Raw genomic sequence first — 22,437 nt, forward strand, 5'->3', positions numbered from 1 at the left:
GCCAGATATTTCTCCAGCATATATGGGTTTATTCAGGATTAACTGAGAATTGCAATGTGGAGTCTGCAACCATGGTGAGCCATGTGCAGATCCCCCTGCACAGCAAGAGAAGGGACACGCTCTTACAGAGAGGAAAAGGAAGTTGGGAGGGCTTAGTAAATAAGGAGTTCTTGGTTTTTCATTGCCTGGCTCCCTCCCAGGAAAGAGAAGTGTTAAAGTCTTTCTTCTCTGCTGGCCTCTGCTACTGTCACAGGATGTAAGAGCTCCTCCTCCAGGTCTCTCAGTTTATTTGAGGTTTCTGCTTGTTGCCTGTGTGCTAAGTCGCTTCAGTCCTGTCAGACTCTGTGATCCCATTGAACTGTAGCCTGCCAGGCTCCCCTGTCTGTGGGATTCTCCAGGAAAGAATACCAGAGTGGGTTGCCAGGCCCTCTTCCAGGGAATCTTCCCGAATCAAGGATCAAACTCACAACTCTTACGTTTCTTGCATTGGCAAATGGATTCTTTACTGCTGGTGCCACCGTCCAATGTCAACAAGGTGTAGGGGAATAGAGAAGTGGTGAAAGGGTAAAAAAGACTTTACATGATTGGTTCAGTTGTAACTTAACGTTGGGTCTTTGTATTGGTTACGATGGTGGCTTTGTTTTTCTTGTAGGATGCTTCAACAGTTTCTTCTGATAGCCTCACCTGCTAGAACTTTAACTGTTAAAGATAATGCTTTCTGTAGGAATGTAGCTTGCTCCTACGGCTCATGAAAGCTGATAGCATCAATTTCCAATTCAGTGTTCAGTAACTTCATGGTGGTAACTTGAAATTCACCATAGTGCCCATACTTATATGATGGTAATCAGCAAGTCCTACAAATCAGGGTTTTTAAATATATATACATACATATGTATGTATGTATATATTTTTTCCCCTCCTGGAGGGTCTGACAATTGGTAAACATATACCAGCACATTACTCCATATATTGCTTCCTCAGGATTCTTTGGCTGGCCTTTTCTTTGAAAATGCTTTGGGGAAGTGATTTTGCGTACCATTATTTATTCCCTTAAGTTCAGGAACATAATGTAAATGTTTAGAGTTTGTCTCTTAGAGTCCCTTGCTTTGGGGGAATGGGAAGGGAAATAGAATATAAACATAATGGCAAACTTACCACAAAATCCCTTACTGTCAGCATCCAAGGTCATTTTCTTAGGCCTTTCTTATAAGAATAGACTCCTGACCCTTCTTGTGCCTCCTTAGCACCTTGCCTGAACTTGTGTAAGACTAGTTGAAAAATGAATAATTTAAAAGCCAGACTTTGGAAAATAAAATAATTGTTATTTGTTTTAGTTGTGACTAATACTACTGTTTCTGGGGGCAAATAATATCACAGTAATTATTATTATTGTTTTATTATTATCACACAAATAGCTCCCATTGATTCCAGGACTACTCCAAGGGCCTTCTACACACTATAAATTTTCACTCCATTAATCTTCACAACACTTATGGTTACAATAATAATAAGGTACTATTATTAACCTCACTTTATAGATAAGAAAACAGAAGCACACAGAGACTGAGTTACTTGCCCTAGATCAATCTAGAATATATGTATTGTTAATCAGTCTGTTCAGTCCTCAGAGGAAATAAGAAGAATTAGTACTCTCTAAATTCATCCTGCCTCTGTATGCAGAGTATAGCACATGTAAGACTCATTTATACCATACAGCAACTTCTGATTTAGGTATTATTACTGTATTTCACAAACTGAAAGTGCTATCTGTGGAATATCATGAGTATGAGCTTGCATTAGTAAAATATGAGTCTAATATTTCACATGGTTATGCGTGACCTCAAAATTCACATTTTTAGAGTTCATCACAGTTCTTTGGTAGGAACTGACTGTAAGTCTTTTTACCCTCTTCATCGAGTGTCATATTCTCAGTACTATTATATGAAAAATTATGTACTTAATATTGAAACTGAGACTACTTGAGAAATTAATATACAAAGCATAAAAATAATATTAAAAGAAAGGGAAATGTACACCATTAAGAATCCTAATATTTCAGAAATAAGACTTAATATGTATTGAGTGTTATGGTATGTTGGGTATTGTTCTAAACACATCCTATTTCATATTTATAAAGAATTCTAATACAGAGTTTCAAATAGTCTTACACCACTAGCTTCTGATCTGTATATTTTAGAATTACCTATTTGCTTAACAACTGTTTAGATTTCTTACTCCTCCCTCCTCATGCCATGCACTTAGCTCCTGTCCCACATACACTACACTCTGAGAGCATCTGCAATGGTTAGTTTGATGTGTCAACTTGACTGGGCAATAGGGCACACAGATAGTTGGTGAAACATTATTCTAGGTATTTCTATAAATGTATTTTGGGAGTGAGTAACATTCAACTTGGTAGATGGCATAAAGCGGATGGTTTTCCTAATGTTGGTATGCCTCATCTAATCAATTAAGGGTCTGTATAGAACAAAAAGGCTGACCCTTTCAAGTAGGACTCTCTGATGGCTTTCATGCTTTTAAACTGTGGTGTTGGAGAAGACTCTTGAGAGTCCTTTGGACTGCAAGGTGATCCAACCAGTCCCTCCTAAAGGAAATCAGTCCTGAATATTCATTGGAAAGACTGAGGCTGAAACTGAAATTCCAATACTTTGGCCACCTGATGTGAAAAACTAGCTCATTGGAAAACACCCTGATACTGGGAAAAATTGAAGGCAGGAGGAGAAGGGGACGACAGAGGATGAGATGGTTGGATGGCATTACCAACTCAGTGGACATGAGTTTGAGTTAGCTCCAGGAGTTGGTGAAGGACAGGGAGGCCTGGCATACTGCAGTCCATGGGGTTGCAAAGAGTTGGACATGATTGAGCAACTGAATTGAACTGGGTCACTGGATTTTTTCTGCTTTCATATTTGAGTTGAGTATTGACTCCTCCTGGGTCTTCAATCAGGTAGCTTTTTGACTAGAACTAAACCACTGGGGCTCCTAGTTCTCGAGCTTGCCAACTCACTCTGCAAATCTTGAGACACACCAGTCTCCATAATTGTGTGAATTAATTCCTGGATGCTTGGGGCTGGTGCATTGGGACGACCCAGAGGGATGGTACGGGGAGGGAGGAGGGAGGAGGGTTCAGAATGGGGAACACGTGTATACCTGTGGCAGATTCATGTTGATATATGGCAAAACCAATACAATATTGTAAAGTTAAAAAATGAAATAAAAATATTTCTTTCAGTTCAGTTCAGTTCAGTCACTCAGTCATGTCCTACTCTTTGCAACCCCATGAACTGCGGCACACCAGGCCTCCCTGTCCACTATCTTCCAGAGTTTACCCAAACTCATGTCCATTGAGTTGGTGATGCCATCCAATCATCTCATCCTCTGTCAACCCCTTCTCCTCCTGCCCTCAATCTTTCCCAGCATCAGGGTCTTTTCCAATGAGTCAACTCTTTGCATCAGGTGGCCAAAGTATTGGAGTTTCAGCTTCAACATCAGTCCTTCCAATGAACACACAGGACTGATCTCCTTTAGGATGGACTGGTTGGATCTCTTTGCAGTCCAAGAGACTCTCAAGAGTCTTCTCCAACACCACAGTTCAAAAGCATCAATTCTTCATTGCTCAGCTGTCTTTATAGTCCAACTCTCTCATCCATACAGGACCACTGGAAAAACCATACCCTTGACTAGATGGACCTTTGTTGACAAAGTAATGTCTCTGCTTTTGAATATGCTATCTAAGTTGGTCGTAACTTTCCTTCCAAGGAGTAAGTGTCTTTTAATTTCATGGCTGCAATCACCATCTGCAGTGATTTTGGAGCCCCCAAAAATAAAGCCTGACACTGTTTCCAGTGTTTCCCCATCTATTTCCCATGAACCAATGGGACCAGATGCCATGATCTTAGTTTTCTGAATGTTGAGCTTTAAGCCAACTTTTTCACTCTCCTCTTTCACTTTGATTAGAGGCTCTTTAGTTGTTCTTCACTTTCTGCCATAAGTGTGGAGTCATCTGCATATCTGAGGTATTGATACTTCTCCCAGTAATCTTGATTTCAGTTTGTGCTTCTTCCAGCCCAGCATTTCTCATGATGTACTCTGCATATAAGTTAAATAAGCAGGGTGACAATATACAACCTTGACATACTCCTTTTCCTATCTGAACCAGTCTATTGTTTCATGTTCAGTTCTAACTGTTGCTTCCTGGATAGATATAACTGTTTATATTTATCTATCTACATCTGTATCTATAACTGGGTTTCCCTGGTGGCTCAGATGGTAAAGAATCTACCTGCAATGCAGAAGACCTGGGTTCAGTCCCTGAGTTGGGAAAATCCCCTAGAGAAGGGAATAGCTACCCACTCCAGTATTTTTACCTGGAAAAGTCCATGGACAGAGGATCCTGGGGGGTTATTGTCCATGGGGTCACAAAGAGTTGGACACGACAAAGCACAGCACAGAACATCCGTATTGGTAACTATGTACAGATAGATATCTATCCTATTGATTCTGTTTCTGTAGAGGACCCTGATTAATACAGATTTCAATGTAGTCCTAGCACAATTTTTTAAATCAACATCCAGCATTTGCATTATTATGACTATTGTAACTATTATTTCCTGCTGTCAGAGTAGTTTGTAATTTCCTCAGTTCTGTCTTACCACAGCAAAAATTTGAAGTGATGGACAGACCAGCTGTCTGTCCATCAGATTACACCTGTTTTATTTGACAAGCAAAGGAAAATACACCTTCAAGGCTTGAGGGCAGGCTGACCCAAAGGACACAAAGAGAAGCCCCCAGCTCAATTTTGGCTCCTCTCTGTGTATGTTTTTTCTCCTCCCCTGAGCCTGCCTAATGTAAATTGGACAGCCAGGAGGGCTGTCTGTTTTCCCTGAGGTTCTCACACAGGTCCTTGGACCTTCCTTTGTTCTGTTTGCAGGCTTTTCCTTTCTTTCTCTTTTAGCCACCACCATTATGAACTCCTTTTTCCTATTCTATCTACCTAACATTCCCCCCTCAAGAGATGGGAGGCCCAATTCTTTGGAAACAGGAGCATAGATGTCTCTCTGGCTATTTCCTGCTGACCTGGGACAACGAGGGGAACTGAGCCTCCCCTTCTTAGTCTCAAGCCTCACTCAGAGTCCTTAAAGTGGTGTCCAACTAAGGGTGAGTGATATTTTCCATGGTTGGGTGTAGTTTTATATATCCTTGTTGAACTGGCACTGCATGTTGTAGCTTGTTAACCTGAGAAGAAACAAAACGGGTTAGACAATTGATAATACATGGAGCAATCATAAGCAGCATCAATATGTTTATGACACGGATTAATAGGGGCATTTAGTTCAGTTCAGTTCAGTCGCTAAGTCATGTCTGACTCTTTGCGACCCCATGAACTGCAGCACGCCAGGCCTCCCTGTCCATCACCAACTCCCGGAGTTCACCTAAACTCACGCCCATCGAGTCAGTGATGCCATTCAGCCATCTCATCATCTGTCGTCCCCTTCTCCTCCTGCCCCCAATCCCTCCCAGCATCAGAGTCTTTCTCAATGAGTCAACTCTTCGCATGAGGTGGCCAAAGTACTGGAGTTTCAGCTTTAGCATCATTCCTTCCAAAGAAATCCCAGGGCTGATCTCCTTCAGAATGGACTGGTTGGATCTCCTTGCAGTCCAAGGGACTCTCAAGAGTCTTCTCCAACACCACAGTTCAAAAGAATCAATTCTTCAGTGCTCAGCCTCCTTCACAGTCCAACTCTCACATCCATACATGACCACAGGAAAAACCATAGCCTTGACTAGCCGGACCTTTGTTGGCAAAGTAATGTCTCTGCTTTTCAATATGCTATCTAGTTTGGTCATAACTTTCCTTCCAAGGAGTAAGCGTTTTTTAATTTCTTGGCTGCAGTCACCATCTGTAGTGATTTTGGAGCCCAGAAAAATTAAGTCTGACACTGTTACCATTGTTTCCCTATCTATTTCCCATGAAGTGATGGGACCAGATGCCATGATCTTCGTTTTCTGAATGTTGAGCTTTAAGCCAAATTTTTCACTCTCCACTTTCACTTTCATCAAGAGGCTTTTGAGTTCCTCTTCACTTTCTGCCATAAGGGTGGTGTCATCTGCATATCTGAGGTTATTGATATTTCTCCTGGCAATCTTGATTCCAGCTTGTGTTTCTTCCAGTCCAGAGTTTCTCATGATGTACTCTGCATATAAGTTAAATAAGCAGGGTGACAATATACAGCCTTGACGTACTTCCTTTTCCTATTTGGAACCAGTCAGTTGTTTCATGTCCAGTTCTAACTGTTGCTTCCTGACCTGCATACAAACTTCTCAAGAGGCAGATCAGGTGGTCTGGTATTCCCATCTCTTTCAGAATTTTCCACAGTTTATTGTGATCCACACAGTCAAAGGCTTTGGTATAGTCAATAAAGCAGAAATAGATGTTTTTCTGGAACTCTCTTGCTTTTTCCATGATCCAGCAGTTGTTGGCAATTTGATTTCTGGTTCCTCTGCCTTTTCTAAAACCAGCTTGAACATCAGGAAGTTCACAGTTCACATATTGCTGAAGCCTGGCTTGGAGAATTTTGAGCATTACTTTACTAGCGTGTGAGATGAGTGCAATTGTGCGGTAGTTTGAGCATTCTTTGGCATTGCCTTTCTTTAGGATTGGAATGAAAACTGACCTTTTCCAGTCCTGTGGCCATTGCTGAGTTTTCCAAATTTGCTGGCATATTGAGTGTAGCACCTTCACAGCATCATCTTTCAGGATTTGAAATTGCTCAACTGGAATGCCGTCACCTCCACTAGCTTTGTTCGTAGTGATGCTTTCTAAGGCCCGCTTGACTTCACATTCCAGGATATCTGGCTCTAGGTCAGTGATCACACCATCGTGATTATCTGGGTCGTGAAGATCTTTTTTGTACAGTTCTTCTGTGTATTCTTGCCATCTCTTCTTAATATCTTCTGCTTCTGTTAGGTCCATGCCATTTCTGTCCTTTATGAAGCCCATCTTTGCATGAAATGTTCCCTTGATATCTCTAATTTTCTTGAAGAGATCTCTAGTCTTTCCCATTCTGTTGTTTTCCTCTATTTCTTTGCATTGATCACTGAAGAAGGCTTTCTTATCTCTTCTTGCTATTCTTGCCAGGAGAAGGATCCCCAAAACAGATTATATCCACCTGAGAACTCTCCAGCTCATTTTTTGAGATCCTATAGAATCTAATGTTTTTCTTGAGGGCCGTGAGACTTTTTTAACTTGGCTGGAAGTATTTTCCCAGAAACAAGTCTCGTTCAAGATGGCTCAAGTCCCTCCTTGTTTAGGGATCAGGAAATCTATCTCCTGTCTATTTTTTGTTGTCTCTGCCAAGCTGTGTTGGCTCTTTAGAGCTATCCTGAGAAATCTGATCCCCAAAAACTTAATTTTGGGGGTGTTCATTAGGATGGCACTCATTTGTAGTTCTGAATAGGTATCTGTGATCTCCCATGGGCTCACAGGTGGATTGAATGTCCTCTTCTGTTTTCCTCCATGGCTTGACTTGTGAGTAGTAAATCCAGGAATCATGTCCTGGTACTTTGACTGCTGTGGGGGTAGAAAGTATTACAGAGTAGGGACCCTTCCATGTGGGCTGCAGTTGAGCTTTTGGGGACCCATCTTTCCAAACTTTAATTAGGACATGAGTCCCTGGAGCATATAGTGGTGGCTCTTTAGAATCTTTTGGGTCCTGGTTGACACCCCAGAAGCATATATCTTGTTGGAATTGCCCAATGGCCATAGTATAAGATCAGTAGGTTTGAGCCTCCATATCTAGGAAAAGATAATTGACATAAACAAAAGGTCTCCCATACAGCATCTCATAAGGACTAAGAACAACCTGTTCCTTTGGGGTAATATGGGTGCAAAGGAGAGCTATTGGTAAAGCCTCCTTCATCCCAGGAAGGTCTCCTGGGTTATCTTTTTTATCACTGATATTAAGAATTTGTTCACTCTTTCTACTTTTCCTGAAGACTGAGGCCTCCAGGCACAATGGAGGTAATAAGTAATGCCCAATGCTCTAGAGACCCCTTGGGTGACCTTAGAAGTAAATGATGTCCCATTGTCACTTTGTAATGACCTGGGCAGACCATATCTTGGAATGATTTCATGGAGCAGTTTTTTACCACCTCTTCGGCCTTCTCAATCTGATTGGGAAAGCCTTCAATCCATCCTGTGAATGCATCTATCACTAATAGGTATTTATACCCTTGAGAAACTGGCATCTGGGTAAAGTCCATCTGCCAGTCCTCTCCTGGGTAGGTCCCATGCCATTGGATGGGCTGGGTCAGCTGGGGTCTTCGAGCTCCTTGGGCACTGTTTAATTGACAAGTGGGACAAGAGGAGACCACTTGCCTTATAGTTGTTTGGAGGCTTGTTCCTCTGAAGGACCTTTCTAGTAATCTTTGGAGGGCCTAAATGAGTGGTGGCATGTAAGAAGTTAACCAACTTCCACTGTTCCCAGACAGAAAAAGGAGTCCCTCCTTTTGGAACCACCCCATGTAATCTTGAAAGCCCTCACTCTTTAAGAGTCTCACCTTCAGTATATGAAGGAGTTTCTGGCAAATTAGTCTGTGGAACTAAGGTGGTAACCCCTATTAGGTTATTGTTCTGTAATGCTGCTCTCTTAGCTGCTTGGATCAGCTGCTTGGTTCCCTCATACCACTTCTGTGCTCCCCTTTTGGTGTCCTTTACAATGAGAGACTGAAACCTCAGCAGGGAGATGTACTGCCACCAAGAGCCTAAGGGTTTGATTACCATATTTGATTGGGGATCCTCGGGTGGTCAAGTGGCCTCTTTCTTCCCAAATAGCAGCATGTACATGTAGAACCAGAGAGGCATACTTGGAGTCAGTGTAAAAGGCTACTCTTTTTCCTTTTCCCAGCTGTAAAGCTCGAGTCAGGGCTATGAGATCAGCAAACTGGGCTGAAAAGGAGTATGTCAAGGCTGTATATTGTCACCTTGCTTATTTAACTTATATACATCATGAGAAACGCTGGGCTGGAAGAAGCACAATCTGGAATCAAGATTGCTGGGAGAAATATCAATAACCTCAGATATAGATGACACCACCCTTATGGCAGAAACTGAAGAGGAATTAAAAAGTTTCTTGATGAAAGTGAAAGAGAAAAGTGAAAAAGTTGGTTTAAAGCTCAACATTCAGAAGACTAAGATCATGGCTTCTGGTCCCATCACTTCATGGGAAATAGATGGGGAAACAGTGGAAACAGTGTCAGACTTTATTTTGGGGGCTCCAAAATCACTGCAGATGGTGATTGCAGCCATGAAATTAAAAGATGCTTCCTTCTTGGAAGGAAAGCTATGACCAACCTAGATAGCATATTCAAAAGCAGAGACATTACTCTGCCCACAAAGGTCCGTCTAGTCAAGGCTATGGTTTTTCCAGTGGTCGTGTATGGATGTGAGAGTTGGACTATAAAGAAAGCTGAGTGCCAAAGAATTGATGCTTTTGAACTGTGGTGCTGGTGAAGACTCTTGAGAGTCCCTTGGACTGCAAGGAGATCCAACCAGTCTTTCTTATAGGAAACCAGTCCTGGGTGTTCACTGGAAGGATTGATGCTGAGACTGAAACTCCAATACTTTGGCCACCTGATGCAAAGAGTTGACTCATTGGAAAAGACTCTGATGCTGGGAGGGATTGGGGGCAGGAGGAGAAGGGGACGACAGATGATGAGATGGCTGGATGGCATCACCGAATTGATGCACATGAGTTTGGGTGAACTCTGGGAGTTGGTGATGGACAGGAAGGCCTGGCATGCTGCAATTCATGGGATCGCAAAGAGTCGGACACGACTGAGCAACTGAACTGAACTGAACTGAATTGGGCTGAAGTTCCAGTGGCAAAGGTTTAGCCTCTAAGGTCCCCAAATTGGAAACTACTGCATATACAGCTCTTCTTTTTCTATCCAAGGCAAAGCTGCTTCCATCAGTGTACCAGATTTCCTCAGGATTGGTCAGAGGATCTTCTGACAATCCCTCTCAAGGGACTGTCCAATGGTCCAAAGCTTCTAGGGAAGAGTGAAAGGGGAGAGAGCCCTCAGGAGTAAGCAGGAGGGTAGCTGGGTTACGAACCTCACAAAGGGATATAGTCAGTCCTGAATATTCCAGCAGTACTACTTGATATCTGAGGATTCTTTGATCAGACATCCATAAATGACCTCTCCCATTTAGAAGCTGTTTCACTTGGTGGCTGGTAAAAATAGTTAGTTTACCCCAAAAGAGAGTTTTAAAGCATTTTCTATCAGGACTCCAATAGCTTCAAGATTTCGAAGGGAAAGATATCTTTCCAAGAAGGAAGTAGGACAGTCAGGGATCACCAGAAACTGGTGGGAAAATATTTGTCCATCCTAGCAACAAAGAAGTGCTTGGGTGAATTTTTTTGTAATTGTTTTTCCTGTAACACCCAAAATGGTTTGAGCGGAGAAGGCTCCAGAGTAGGAGGTCAGGACAGAGTAGGTAACCCTTGTGTCAACCAAGAAATTCTTGGACTTACCAGCCACAACAGTTGTACCCTTGGCTCCAGCCCCGTGATGGTTATCTGTGACAGGTGGGCTGACTGGAGCGGGCCATTTCAGTCCTGTTGAACCATCATGAGGGAAGGCTTGGTACTAGACCTTGAGGCTCTTGGGTCCCAAGGGCAGAGTGCCGCCCAATGTCCCAACTGATGGCATTTGTAGCAAGCTGTTTTAGGAGACTTGTCATGGTTTGGACACTCTTTGGCCCAACGTCCCACCTGTATACAGATTCGGCATTTGCCTAGTGCCTTGTCTTTTAAAGACTCAGGGTTTGCCACAGGGTTTCCCTGGAGGGTGGCCAGGATCTGGATATGCTTCGTCTCTTTCCTTTTCTCCCTTTCCTGGGCCTTGGCCTTCCTCTCCCATTCTCTGCTATAAAAGGTATTGGTGGCTGTCTGGACCATCTCATCTATAAGAGACAGCAAGGTCTTGCTGCTATAGCTGTTGTAACTTTATCCTGATGTCTGATGCACACTGGGACAGGAATTTGTCCTTTAAAATCACCTGTCCCTCATAAGAGTGTAAGTCTAGATTGGTAAACTTTTGGAGGGCCTCTTTTAGCCCTTCCAGAAAGGCAATGGAGTTCTCGTTGGGGTCCTGAGTTACTGCTGAGACTGGGCACAGTCCCACAACTAATAGACCTCCTTCAATTTCCATGGGTGGACTTCCTTAGGGGTGAGTCCTTCTGAAGTTTATCCTACCCAGTCTTGTTGCAACCTGAGAGCCAGGCATCCCCGGGTCAGAGTGCAGATACCCAGGCAGACTGAAGCATGACAGCCTCCTGGAGATCAAATCCCTGGGCAGGTTGAGGCAGGTCAGCCTCCCAAGAATTGGGTCCCTGGGCAGATTGAGGCATGTCCACTGGACCAGTGGATCCCCAAGCAGTTTGAAGTGTGACAACCTTTTGAGGACCAGATCCCTAGGCAGGTCGAGGAAGGTTGACCTCCTGGGACCCCTAGACTGGAGTTGGTCTCCAGTATGACCAGTGCTGGGTAGGTTTAAGGGATTGTAATCTTAACTCATTGCTTGTTTGTCCACTGCACATGGGAATAGATACCATGATGTAAAGCAGTCCAAGTCTGTGCCCTGACGCTGGGAACCTGGGCAAATAGCCATAAGCCTTATCCTCTTATTGCTCTTAGGAAATGTAAGTCACTGATTTCCTTCCCTAGTTTTTCATAAGAGCAGTTTAGAGTGTCTCCATTGGTAAACATTTCATTGTCATAGACACACTTTAGGTAAAATTAGAAGTAATGACAAAGGAGTGGGTTATCTGGTCCTGTTAGGGGCATTAAGAATATTTTAATAATAAGCAGGGTGGAGCAATGTTACCTACAAGAGGGCAAGGTCCTAGTTGTAGGAGTTGTCAGCGGTTTAAGAACAAATTCGTAACAGGCAACAGAGCAAATGTTCCATAAAAGCAGAGTGGAGATTTGATCCAAGGGTATGTTTGTAACTTTAGGAGAAGGGTGGCAAGGGTTTGGGCCCAAACAGCCTGCAGGGCTAACTCCCAAAGTGGAAAACATTATCCCTGGAAGCCCAATTGCCCTTGAAGGGAATCCCATCAACAGATGGACTTCAAGCAGGCATTGTGTGCCTGTCATCCATCCCTAGTGGGTTCACTAAGAGATGCTGTTGTTGCACATGTTGTAGGAAACACGGAAGATGAAGGCCTGAATTCTAGAGGGATTGGGTATTTTACAGTATTTCCCTCCCAAGGGCCAGCTATTTTCTGGTTGTCCCTCCAGATGATTGTAGAGGCAACATTGTGGGCCTGGACAGGGCTGAGGAAAAGAGCATGAAACAGGAGGGAAAGGGGGCAGGGCACAGCTTTTGAAAGAATGACATAGCCCAAGTGCATAACATAAACTGATTAAAATCAAGTAGGTCCAAGAAGACAAGTCAAATTCAACTAGACCTTGATCCTCAGTCTGCAGACTAAATGATATGCCCAGAGGTGCCAGAACAGTTCCAAATCACTGTCAAAAGACCCAGCAGTGTGTGGTTCCCCAATTGTTGGAATGATCCTCCCACTCATTAGCATATGAAATCACCAAGCTTGGGAAAACTAAACACACCACATTCCATGGCCCACACTCTTGAAGTGTGCTTCTCTCTAAATCTGAACAAATCCACCTCTTACCTATCACTGTGTCTCTCACTGAATTTTTTTGCAATGAGACATCAAGAACCTGAGTGTTATTAGGTCCTAAAACCAGGCATCATAGGTTTTGGCCAGGCTCAAGTACCAGTCGGATACAACTGAGTGACAAAGCACAGCACAGAGTCCCTGCCATGTGGGTTTGAGTCCCGATCTTAGGTAAATGGTTTCAAGCACAACTTTTAGAAATGAAAAGATAATAACCTACCCAATACTTTGTAAGCAGTGGCATAGATGGAGAGAGGAGCTGAAGGATGGGAGGAAACAGCAGTGGGAAAAACGTGACAAGGAATCCCTTTCATAACCTGCTGGAAAATCTGCTAAATACCTGACCTGTGCTCACAGTTTTCATTGGTCTGAACCTTGGCACAAAGAAGATTAAGGACAGAAGGACCCCCACCTGCTTGGGCTACAGCTACTAGGGCACTGCAGATAGTAGAGCCTTCGGGACACCCTGAGGCACCCTCTGCTGCTTGCCTGTTCACAGGGGGTTCAAGGAAACAATAAATGAGACATTGTAAAGGAATTAAGATTTTGTTAGCCGTATGTCCTTCCAACCATAGGAGTGATTACTTGCTACCCCAACCAGAGCCTCCTGGAATCTGAGACTGAGTCGTGTGAGCTTTCTGTCAAGTTTGTTTTTGCTGTCCTGGTTTCCAGCACACTGGGCTTCTTGTCACTTCCACTGTGCTGGGTTTTCTTCACGTTCAGCATCCACTGTGGGAGCTTTCACCAAGTTGAGCTTCTGCTGTGCTCAGCCTCTGCCTCGTGGGAGCCGAGCCAAGGTTGTTTCAGCCAAGTTAAATCAGGGAAATGGCACAATATATGTCGGGGGAGTTTACAATTTCCTCGGTTCTGTCTTGCTACAGCAAAAATTTGAAGCGACGGATGGACCAGTGTTACAGCTCCATGTTACAGCTCAGCTTTATTTGACAAGCAAAGGCTAGTACATCCTTGAGGTGTGAGGGCTGGCTACCCAAAAGACACAAAGAGAAGAGAAGCCCGCAGCTCAACTTTGGCTCTTCTTTTTATATGTTTCTTCTCCTCCCCCTGAGCCTACTTATGTAAATTGGACAGCCAGGAGGGTTGTTTGTTTTCCCTAAGGTTCTTACTCCAGTTCTTGGACCTTCCTTTGTTCTATTTTCACCAGCTTTTCCCTTCTTTGTCTTTTAGCCACTGTTTTATGGACTCCTTTTTCCTATTCTAACTACCTAACACTGCTAAACACCCCGACTGCTAGAATAGAATTCAGTGGAAAGAGGGGATATTGTGTACTATGTTTTCCCTCCTATTTACAGTTCAACTTACAAGATTCTTCTGGAACACCACATTATTCTTAAGTGAAACATGTGGATGAGAAACAACACAGACTGAAAATACTCCCATATACCTTTTCAACCCACCATAAATTTATGCATTCATTCAACAGTTATTGAGAACTTAACCTATGTTAGACACTGTGCTAGTGTTGTGAGAGATACAAAGATATCCTTAAAAAGGTGAACTTAAAACCCTGTCAGGAAATGACATTGCATGAATGCCAGCTCAATAATAAAATGCCCTTTCACATTGTTTGATGGCAGAAACCAACATACTGTAAAAAAAAATTTTTTAATGCCCTTTCATAGATACTGATTTCTTTTTTCTTCTTTTTAGAGAGAAAAGCACACTACACCAGAAAAAAAAGTATTTTTAATTTTCTTTTTTGAGAAAAATATCTATAAGCATCATTAAAATATGATTATTAGAATTCCTGAATGAACAGACCTCTGGAATTAAAAAGTCAGGTAGAGTTTCAGCTCTCAAGTTATATTAAATATGGATAAACAGATGTTAAGCAGGTAGACAGATTAAAAACTCAGGTAGGGTTTCAGCTCTCAAGTTATGTCAGGGATGGATAAACAGATGTTAAGCAGGTAGACAGACAGACATATATTTAAATCTTCTTTTGGAACTGTGGGAATTTTACTGAGATTCAAATGATAAGTAGTTTAAGCATGTGCTGACGTTTCTTTTTAAACAATACTCAGTATCAAACCATGACTGTTTTTAAATTAACAATTATCTGCAAATTCCATAGGTAATTATTGCAGTTTAATGACAAGCTGTTCTACTATTTCTTAAATGTCAATCGCTTTAAGAAATAGAAAGTCACAGACATTATTATGCTAATTATCTAATTATTTTGCAAGAAGTTTTTGTGAGGTTGTTAGTTTGGGATAACAGAACAATTAACTTAAAGGAAAGTCAAAAGAATGAGCAACAACAACAAAAAATCCCCAAACATATAGATATTGGTAAGAATGAGCAATTTAAATACTAAGTAATCAACAGTAGTTCCTGAAGAGCTAGTAAATAGAAGTAAAAAAAGAACACTGAATTTCTTTTCAAAAATATTTTTATTTAATTTTGGCTGTGCTGGGTCTTCATTGCTACGTGGGCTTTTCTCTATCTGCTGCAAATGGGGATGAGTCTCTAGCTGTGGTGTGAGGGCTTTTCATTGCTGTGGCTTCTCTCATTGCAGAGCACAGGTTCTAGGGTACTTGGGCTTCAGTAGTTGCAGCTCTCAGGATCTCGAGTATGTTCTCAGTAGTTGTGGCACACGGGTTTTATTGCTCTGTGGAATGTGGGATCCTCCTGGATCAGGGATCGAACTTGTGTATCTTGAACTGGTAGGCAGATTCTTATCTCTGAGTTACCAGGGAATCCCGAACACTGATTTTCTTTTTTTTTTAAGGAAGACTTTTATACTATTTTCTCTGTTGCCCTAAGTCATTCATTGCCTGGAATAACTACCTCTGTGGGCTATATTTCCAAAGGCCCTTTTCTGCCTCCAATAAGAGGTGATCCAAAGGAAATCTTTAGATTTGCCTGGGTCAAAATAAACTTTCAAAAAGCAGTTTCAGGGGAATGTTGTGAGTAGATGAGGAAAGAACACATAGAATATAGTTACTTGTTTTGTGCTGCTCAATATGGACTAAAATGGAAAAATTTGAATATTCCTAGACACAATGATATTAATCTAAGAGTTGTGTTTACTTATTTTAAGAAAATGGAAAACTGATGTTTGGAAAGCAACTAAAAAATCAACGATATAGAAGAGAATGAAAATACTTCAAAGGAAGGGAGAATTACCAATTGCTGGGCAAAAGATGGGAAATCATCAAGTAAAAAAACAGGTGAGGTACTGAAGAATTTATTTACAGGGCAAAAATAGAGAAACAGACATAAATAATAGACTTATTGACATGGGGAGATGAGAGGAGAGGGAGAGATGTATGGAAAGAGTAACATGGAAACTTACATTACCATATGTAAAATAGACAGCCAACTTGTATTTGCTGTATGGCTCAGGAAACTCAAACAGGGGCTCTGTATCAACCTAGGGGGGTGGGATGGGGAGGGAGATGGGAAGGAGTTTCAAAAGGGAAAGGATATATGAATACCTATGGCTGATTCATGTTGAGGTTTGACAGAAAACAGCAAAATTCTATAAAGCAATTATGATTCAGTAAAAAATAAATTAATAATAAAAAAAAACAGGTGAGAATCTCAGCTGAGTTAGAGGCTGAACACATGAGACACAGAGGTAGGATAACATGAGAATAAACATAGATAGGCATGAGGAAAGTGGTCAAGGATGTGGGCCTGGGAGAAGGACAGTCTGAGTCTGAAGATGAACTCTGCCAGTTTTTGACCATGTTGCCTCAGGACAATAAGGTTTTATTTCTCTGTGCCTTCATTTCCTTATATAGAAAATAGGGGTGGTATTAGTATCTTTATCATAGCACTATTGCTGAAATCAAGATTGCCAGGAGAAATATCAATAACCTTAGATATGCAGATGACACCACCCACTCTTATGGCAGAAAGTGAAGAAGAACTAAAGAGCCTCTTGATGAAAGTGAAAGAGGAGAATGAAAAAGTTGGCTTAAAACTCAGCATTCAGAAAACTAAGATCATGGCATCTGGCCCCACCACTTCATGGCAAATAGATGGAGAAATAATGGAAACAGTGAGAGACTTTATTTTTGGGGGTTCCAAAATCACTGCAGATGGTGATTGCAGCCATGAAATTAAAAGACACTCCTTGGAAGAAAAGCTATGACCAACCTAGACAGCATATTAAAAAGCAGAGACATTACTTTGCAACAAAAGTCCATTTAGTCAAAGCTGTGGTTTTTCCAGTGGTCATGTATGGATATGAGAGTTGGACTATAAAGAAAGCTGAGCCCCAGAGAATTGATTCTTTTGAACTATGGTGTTGGAGAAGACTTTTGAAAGTCCCTTGGACAGCAAGGATATCCAACCAGTCCATCTTAAAGGAGATTAATCCTAGGTGTTCATTGGAAGGACTGATGCTGAAGCTGAAACTCCTATACTTTGGCTGCCTGATGTGAAGAACTGACTCATTGAAAAAGCCCCTGATGCTGGGAAAGATTGAAGGCAGGAGGAGAAGGGGAGGACAGAGGATGAGCTGGTTGGATGGCATCACCAATGCGATGGACATGAGTTTGAGTAGGCTCCAGTAGTTGGTGATGGACAGGGAAGCCTGAACTGCTGCAGTCCATGGGATCACAAAGAGTCAGACATAGCTGAGAGACTGAACTGAGCTGATTGTGACCATTATCTATGTTAACACATAGAAAGCACTCAAAATAGTGCCTCATACATGAGAGACACTAAAGCTTAGCTCTAATTATTTGGCAAATCATCTGTTGCACTGGAGGATAATTGGAATTCTTAGAGAAAAGTCTGCAGTAACTCCGCAGCAGTGTTATCCACACGCTACAAATCATATTAACATGATAACACTAAAAATATCATTGCCGGTGGCGGATTCATTTTGATATTTGGCAAAACTAATACAATTATGTAAAGTTTAAAAATAAAATAAAATTTTAAAAAAATAAATAAAAATATCATTGAGTAATCAACAGAGTGTTTGCTCTTCTAGTGCTTTATGTTTACTCATTAAATCCTCATAGCAAACCTATGTGGTAGGTACTGGAAGTATCCCCTTTTGCAAATGAGGAAATATACAGATAAATAACAAAATGGGCCTCAGGTATCAGATGAGCTATAGAAATTTTTTTCTGGATTGCTCTGAAACCCAGTGAATTCTACAGTCAGTATGTTATGTGTTCCAAATCTCATTCCTATTGAAATGTAGCAGGACCCTATGGTCCTTGCCCCCATGTCCTCTGCCTGCTTTTTGTTTGTAGAAAAGCTTTAGCCAAAGAATAAGTTTAATCAGAGAACTGACAACATGCAATCACAAAATAAAACAGTCAAAGGAGACCAAATAGTAACAATTTAGTCATTACACAAAGTCAAGGACCTATAGTTGCTCTTCAAAGGCTATAGATGATACTCTGAGCCATATTCTGTGAGCTGTCTTGGGCACACTTGCACTAAGCCACTTCAGTCGTATCTGACTCTTTGTGACCCTATGTACTGTAGCCCACCTGGCTCCTCTGTCTATGGGATTCTCCAGGCAAGAATACTGGAGTGGGTTGCCATGCCCTATACCAGGGGATCTTTCTGATCCAGGGATTGAACGTGCATCTCTTATGTTTCCTGCATTGGCAGGCGGGTTCTTTATAAGTGCCACCTAGGAAGCCTGAACTCCCACCAGATAAAAAAAAGTTAACTACATGATCACCAGACTGCAGCTATCACACAAGCTGCCACAATCCCAAAAACTGGCCTTAGAGAAATGAAAATAAACCTACTATTGAACTGACGATTGTTGTCATTGATCAGATGCTCAGTCATTTCTGACTCTTCAGGACTTCAAGGACAGCAGCACCCCAGGGACCTGAAGATTAACTGTACCTAAAACAAACAAGATGATACTGGTCAGACCACCAGTGACCGATTTCAGGGTGACTGTCAGAGCTGACTGTGCTATTTCTGCATGTACAATCCTATCTCTATCTATAAAAGTTCTTACACCCTAATTGTTGATGGGGTTTTGGGGGGGTGGGAGTCGGCTTTTGGACAGGCATCTGCCCCCTCCCCAAACCCCCACCATTGCCAGCATCCAAAATAAAGCAAACTTTTCTTTCTACCAGCCTGGGTTTTTGAGCAGCAAGCAACTGGACCTGGATTTGGTAACAATATATCAGAACATCCTGTTAAATCTGTGTGCAAATTAGAGCATTCACCACACATTACAGAAGTGATAAATTTATTAGCAAGTTTGTATAATTGATATAGATTAATGATGAGATGAGAAAAAAAAAAAAAAACCAGGATCAACAGATAAGAAAGGAAAAGGAGACTACAAGTAGGAGCTTGACTGTATGTGCAGAGGAGTCATACAGTGTTAAGATAGTCTCAGTGGTGAGGGCACGATGAGCCCCTATCTTCCTCATTACAGAACTTTGTGTCCATGCTGCATTTTTCTGATGGTGTACAAATTATGCCGCAACAGCATTATCAAAGGCACTTGCTTTCTGCTCAAGGAGGAGTAACAGGCCTATACCACCTGCCCCGTTAACCATTCCTTTTTTTTCTATTAAAGTTTGTGCCTCCTGTTCACTTTTCCTTTCTTTATTGCTCATAAACATTCAACCTCTGTAGGCTTTGCTGAAATATGCAAGCTTTCCCAGAGTTACAATCCCAGTTGGTGTATCACTCACTTTTTCCCCTTCTTATCTATGATATGCAAGTAACCATCTGCTGCTTGAAATTGCATTGTTGCCAGCATAAACTGTTAGAGGTATGTTAGAAAGATGCAAATCTGTTACTACACTACAGAGGAGAAAACCTGTTTTAAAGAATCCTAAAGGTGGCTTTATATCAAATGCTTGACTTATTTTCATTTGAGGAATGTTAAAAGGACCAGGATTGAAAAACACTGACCATAAGACCTACAGGTGTCCAGCCTAGAGATATGTACCTCATTGGAAAATGTGTTGTTATTATTGCTATAAGACTCTGGAGTTATGCAATAGAAGGAACTCTGTAAGTTTAGTTTTGTTATTTTTGTGTGTTCATAATTTTAATCCAAGCAGTTCTTCCTGATTGCTTCATGTAACATCCTATTGTTAGGTCCATTGCTATTTGCACAAAGTCAGCTTCTACTTCTGTTCTTTGTTAATAACTAGAGACAACCAGTAAAATTAATAAATGGTTTAAATTGGTAATCTTTAAAAGGAGGATGCTCTTCAGATATACCATTCATCAAATACAAGAGGATGCCTTTCTTAGGAACTTGGAACATTTTAGATCACGCTTCTGTCAGTGGAACTGCAGGGTACATGTTACTTGAGGTTAGGAATATAAAAGTAATCATTTCAGTTTATAATTGACAACATTATTTGAAATTTATTACTCAAATTACTTGTTACCAAAGAATTGATGGGTGATTTCCATTTTTTAAACTATAGCTGAGAGAAAGATATCCTATCCTTTTTAAAAAATATTTATTTATTTGGTTGCACAGGGTCTTTGGTTGTCAGGATCTAGTTCCCTTGCCAGGATGAGCACAGGCCTTCTGCCCTGGGAGCCTGGAGTCTTAGCCACTGGACCACCAGAGAAGTCCCAAAAGCCACCCATTTGAAACAGAAAGAAAAAAAGTGGCCCTCTATCTTCCACTTTATAAATGCCTTGATAAACTCAGTCTTTGACAAAGTAAGTGATATCTTCCTAAAGCAGCATCCCAGTACCCAGAGACAATTACCAAATTGCTTCCTTTCTCTACACTAGCCACCAAGAGGTTTTTGATGAGGGTTTTCAAGAAAAGTAATAAAATATTAAAAGTGAAGCCAAAATCATCAGGGAATCTTCTGGAATCTATACAGTCAAGGCACTTGAAAGCAGAAGTGGAAAAAAAAAGTCACATCACAGAGAACACTAGATGTCTAGAAGCCATCTAGTATCTAAGTATGCTGTCTTAGAGGCTGGGACAGTCATGAAGATAAAGGTGATTAAAAGGAATATGTGCATTGAGATTCTCTGCATGTTTGAGTCTGTGTAATTTAGAGACATTGTGTGTGGAACCCAGACTTAGAGTGTGACGGTCTGGGCCAAGCCGAGGTCACCAGTGCACAGAAGAATGTACTCACTGCTCCAGATGCCCTGGGTCTGTTTTAGGGTGGCTGTACATCCCATCTCCTCTGACAAACAGGAAATTGAGGTGCACAGGATTTGCCCAACTGTGTAATTTTCCTGAAAGTGTACCAAGATTTATCCAGCTATGCTACCCTTAGAGAGTATAAAACTTTACTTCTAGAGCAGAAGGAAATAAAAATATCATTCTGAGGTTCTCCACTCAGTACTTTGAAGAGATGTGGCACAAAGCAAGTGCTCACAAGTTTTGTTGAATAATTAATAAAATAGACCAAATGGTGTAAAGAGCTGTTACAAAGGAGTGATGGCAATGAGGACCTGATTATAGTGAGTCCGAGGAAGAATAAAAAGAATAGTTGTGGGGAGAAGAGGGGAGGAAACCCTGCTGAGGAGTTTCACTGTTAAAGGGATAAGGAAAAGGAATAGAAGAGAAAGGTAGAGTGACTTGAGTTTTTATGAAAACAAGTTATTTTTTCAGGTGGATATAATATGGCACGTTTTTATTTCAATAGGAATGATTTATTAGAGGGATGTTTGGGGTTGGACAAAAAGTTTGCCCTGGTTTTTCAGTAAGATGTTATGGAAAAATCCGAGTGAACTTTTGGGCCAACCTAATAAGATTGATTGTGGAAGAGATAGAGGGAGACAGTACTAGAGCAGTGCCCTTCAGCGGGTAAAAAGTGCTTGCCTTTAGATAAGAGCACTGGCTCTTCTTTGGTCTGTGGGTTATGGGGAACTAGAGAACCTACAGAAGCAGATGGATGTAGGCTAGCAGATGCTGGAGCATAAAATAGTTTTCTTCTGACTTCTCCATGTTTCAAATGGAAAAGGAACTGATATCACCAGCACAGAATAAGTGGCAACAAGTATTTCAGGTTTAAGGAGAAAAGGGTATAAGGTTTAAGGAGAAAAGAGTATAGAAAGGTGAGAGATTGAATAAACCACCGAAATTGCCAGGCAGCCCTAACAAATTACTGCATTTCCCTTAAAGTGTACTTTCTTAACTCCTCTACTCTCTAGATTTATACAGAAATTGAAACCAGGTGTACAAAGAAAAAAATTTACTCTCTTAGAAAAAATCGTACTTTTCCCAGTAGGGTTTAAGACTTCTTGCAAAACAATCACATTAATCTTCTATAAATATAATTGAATCTGTATAGATAGTTAAACTTAATGTTACAGTTCCTACTAAAGACTGGCTTTATATCTTGACTTCGGGTTATACAAATCAGTGAAATAGTTTGCACACTGCAGTTCAATTCAACTGTGTCACCTTTTAAGTTATATGGTATTAACAGCATGCTAATTAACCAAGTATGATTCTGGACACGTAGAATATTATATCTTTCAATTTTAATATCTTTTGTGAATATGAAAAGTATTTATGTTATATTTCAAAAAGATCACAAAGATTTTATTTTTCAAAAAGAAAAAATCTGGAAACAGTGTTTTCACTGTACATACAATAAAGAGTACATAAACAGTATATAAAATTGGTGTCTCAGGCTTCTAGAAGTAAATGTACTAAATATCCTGAAGATATTTTCTTCAAGGTCTTGTTGATCTGCTCTTCCTGTTGCCTGAAAAACCTGAGGAAGAAGGGAAAAAAGTAGAGAATA

Source organism: Bos indicus x Bos taurus, chromosome 5, assembly GCF_003369695.1.
Source record: "Bos indicus x Bos taurus breed Angus x Brahman F1 hybrid chromosome 5, Bos_hybrid_MaternalHap_v2.0, whole genome shotgun sequence".
NCBI classification, from domain to species: Eukaryota; Metazoa; Chordata; class Mammalia; order Artiodactyla; family Bovidae; genus Bos; species Bos indicus x Bos taurus.